At 34.4% G+C, this 4,271-nt stretch overlaps 1 long non-coding RNA gene across 1 annotated transcript; it reads right to left on the bottom strand.

Annotated features, from left to right (window-relative positions):
- Positions 1 to 333: 333 nt before the first annotated feature.
- LOC107834888 (uncharacterized) lies at positions 334 to 3,527 on the bottom strand. The gene is made up of 3 exons (XR_001660724.1): positions 3,033 to 3,527; positions 2,140 to 2,187; positions 334 to 361 (listed from the first exon to the last, which is right to left on the bottom strand). It is a non-coding gene; the product is annotated as an uncharacterized LOC107834888 (long non-coding RNA).
- Positions 3,528 to 4,271: the final 744 nt, after the last annotated feature.

Here is a 4,271-nt window from a genome sequence, read left to right on the forward strand (position 1 = left end):
GCCATGTCCCACCATTTGTCATATATGTGGACAAATATAGTATTCCTGTATGGAATAGAGAAGATCTTCAATATACTCAAGGTTGTGCACCCAGTTTGTCATTTGAAATCATGAAAATGTTTATTTCTATTTTTAACTACAAAAAAGCATATAACTAATATAATTTTTTTGTCCGTGCACGTTGGATGGAAAGTATGACAATTCAATTTTGTGTTGTATGAAACAATATGTAGTTAAATTTGTTTTAGTAGAAGATTTCTTCACATAGATTTTATTTATTTTTCTGTTAGTGTAAAAGTTGACTTTAATGAATGAAAGTATAAAAAATGTATACCTTGCTTTTTCAAATTCTTCGTTCACCCTGTGAAAATAGACATTTATTAAAAAAAGGAATAGAATAGAAGAAGATTATTTATTTAATAAATAAAATATATGCAGAATTGAAATAGTGGGGAGGGCTGCACAAGTTTACAGTTTGTTGTCCTGCATGTGTGTTTTCTCACCAACTATTCTGAAATTCTCAGCCTTTCAAATCGCTGTGGTGGACCTTTCGCTACTCTTCCTCAATTAGCATTGCTTTATTTCTCCCATGATCCTGATTCAGTTCAACTTTACCAGTCAGATTTCAGAATCCTTTTTATGCAAACTGTCATGATTTCAGCCCTACCCTGACTGTGCTGATTACTCATTACCCTCACCTGCACTGTGCTGCTCCCTATTTAAACAGCTCCTCGTCACCAGCTCAGTGTGAGATCGTCTGTTGTCACAGTCACAGCTTTCAAGCCTTGTTCCATGTTCATGAGTCTCCTGGTTTTCTGATCCTGTCTGTTTTTTGACCACAGATTTTGGCCTTTTCCCTCTGCTGTAGAAGATTTTTGACCTCCTGTTGCTGAACCCTGCCTGCTTCTGACCCTGCCTCCAGTTTTCTGTCTATTGGATTTACATTGCCTAAGAAGCCCCCGTGCATGACCCTGGATTGTTCAACTACTAAGTCTCTGGTTTGTGGATTTTGTCCCAGTCATCTGGTTGCCCCCTGAGTCCCCACAGCCCATTCACCCTCCCCTCCCCAAGCTGGCTTCCCAACCCCTGTGGATCCCCCATTCCTCAGTCACCAGTGTGACCACACCCTGTGGAGCCCCTTCTTCACCCTTATTTTGTAATAAACTTTTTGTGTATTGATCACTTGTCTTTGCTGCGTTTTGGGTTCTGGCTGATTTTGCTTGTACATTACACAAACTGAAACCAGACACTTACTTACACTTTATATGAAGACACACGTGCATGTTATTTCACACTGTTTGATGTGAAATCAGAATAAACCTTTAGGCCAATTAGGCTCACCATTTTTTTCTTTTTACTAAATGCCAGAAAAATGAGAGACAATTTTTATTACATTCTTCAAGATTAAACAAGACAAAGATAAGTCTTCCTCTCATGCCCCAGGATTTGATCAAATTAATGCTTTGGTAGAAATGTTTTGCTAAACTTATTGGCCTTTTGAGGTTACTGAGCCATTTGAATGAGCTGTGTTAGAGAGGGGGCTCATCTAAACCATTTAGCCTCGGATGTATAATGATGTTACTAGACTCTTAGCAATGAAAGAATGTCCAACTCCATAAAGGAGTGGATTTTTCTGCATTGCTATACTCTTTTTATATAAGATATAAGGCACAAGAACAACATGTAGAACTTTTGTTGTTAATGTTCACCTACAGTAAACAGTTCATCAGTCAGAGCCTGTCTCTTGGTAGTGGTCTAAGGTCTCACAAACAAAAATCATTATGGCAATCAATAAATCTCTTAACACCTCCAAAATGTATTTTTGTCAGAAAAATCTAGTGTACAAAACATTTTTATTAAGTCATCTTAGAACTTGTTAAAGACAAGACAGTATTAAGATGTCCATATCTAAAACCATAGAACTGGTTTACTTTCATCTTCCCAAGACTAATAGGAAGGCTGACCCACTTATATTTTTTTCAGCTTCCAACAGATATCGTTGTTTCTATTCATATTCCTGATTTTACTTTAGATTTGTAAATAAAATTACACTGAAAATAAAGTAGGACTTTTCATGCACAGCATTCATTTTAAAAAAAAGTTACTTTACAGATGAAAAACAGGTTGCATGCACCTCACCTTTCTTCAAGTGATTGGAGTTCCTTCTCCGCTTGGCCAATAGATTTACTTTAAAACAAAATTCAGAGAATAAAACAAACATCTCAGTTATTTAGTATATCAAACAAAGTCAGAAGTACTGGCCTCTATAAAACAGTGAATTCCTGATTGTCTCACATTTGTGCAAAAGTCACACACTTAGTGTCAACATCTAGCATGTGGCAAACTTACAGTCTGGTAAAAACTTGTAAGGATTGTTATGTATTTAATTACTTCAGATTCTTCTGTTTGCTGGATGGAGACCCTTCTTTATATTGCCAAAGACATATATGGGGTTAGGATACATGTACATTAGTACAAGTAGAACATCTGGTTTAGCTTGCAGAAAATATGTAATTAAATGGATAAAGATATAAAACTTTAGGCATTTCAGGGGATAAAAAAATCTGAGTAAAACTAAACATCATTACAAAAGAAATTCAGGCAAAAAGAGAGAGAAAGACAGAGAGACAGATATGACAAAGCTTATGGGTCTGGGGGCTGTAAGAGGGACACATATCCAGGCCAGCAATATAATAGGACATTACACAACATTTGCAGATACTTTATTATTGAGGGATTACTTTTTTTAATTTCTACAGGGGAGTTTAATAAAACTATGTTACTCCTTTCAGTGGCCTCTTCCTCAGAGAGGTTGAGTTTGTTAACACCTGTTTCTGGACATGGGATTTAACAAAAATGTAACTCAGACTGGATCTGGTAGACATTCAATACTTTCATCATCTGTCACTGATGATTTGTAGAATCATCACAGACATCTTTTCAATTAATGTTTTCTGCAATTTATTTATTTGTTAAAATGAGTTTAATTAAACTATTACAATTAATACAATTTAAATAAGCCATGCAGTTACCTTATCTTCTGGAGATCATGTTGAAGGGGTTCAGTCAAGGCAATTCTTTAAAAAGAATCACATGAATATCAAACAGCATTTATTACATTTTATTGTATTCATTAATCAGCGATGTTACTACTATTGAAGAATTTTTAAAATGGCTTTTCAAACTTTGTGTCATGTCTGTCAAGTTTTTAATAATCAGCATAATTATGACCTTATCTCCTGGCAGTGACTTTCAGCAGTCAAAAAGACTCCTACCCTAAAAAAATAAATGTTAATTGTAATAAATTACATGAGCTATACTCATAAAATATTATTAGGTGGTTAAATTGTAGGTTCTTTTTCATGTAATACATCTCAAAGGTTTAGAGACAAATTGATCTTTTAGCAACTTGAACAACTGATATCTAATGTAAATTGTCGACATAGAGAATTATTTCAGAAATGTGTTATTCTTAGTATTTTTCTCTTAAGGTGGAGAGATTTTATGTAAAATTGACTTTTTTAAAACTTTACACCATGTTATAATGTTATTCCCATATCCAAAATATACCTTGAGTGTTGCTTTGATTCTTTTGTGCCTGGTTTTTTTTTCAGATTTCTCAATGCTTCTTTTCTCTCCTACTGACTCAAGCTGTGAAAACAAAAATAGAAAAAAAAGAAAATAGGAACAAACATCATACTATCACTGAATTAATCCAGCAAATATAGATTGACTAATTTTAGTCTCAGGGACATGGAGAATAAGTACTGATGGATTAATTGAGGATCATAATAATATATGGCTTAAATTGTATCTACCTGTGGTACAAAAGACAAATTATTACCTTACGTCTTTCTGGGGGTGTTGAGGATCTTTCTTCACATCATCAGTCCTTTTAGAGAAACATCAAAGAAATGTTAGTTCCAATATTTAATTCATCTGGCAGATCACACACAGAATGTTCCAACATGCACAGTTGTGGTAAAGTTAATAATTTGTCTCTTATAAATGCTGTCCACAGATGAACATTGTTTTTTACCAAACCAGAGTTTGGTAAAAACAAGTCAGACTCGACTTTGTGCCAGATTTAGGACCCCAGATTTCCACAACTCTTTTTTAAATGAATTTTCTGTATGTTTTGAAAAATTGGAATTAGGCTGTTAAGCCATAAAAAAGCCAGATGTGGATCACATATGGGTAAAAAGAATTGGATTTAGTTCGTATTTGCCTGCTGAGTGAGCATAACCTTAACGATTAGAAAAATAAACTGG

This window comes from Poecilia formosa, unplaced genomic scaffold, assembly GCF_000485575.1.
Source record: "Poecilia formosa unplaced genomic scaffold, Poecilia_formosa-5.1.2 Scaffold828, whole genome shotgun sequence".
NCBI lineage: Eukaryota > Metazoa > Chordata > Actinopteri > Cyprinodontiformes > Poeciliidae > Poecilia > Poecilia formosa.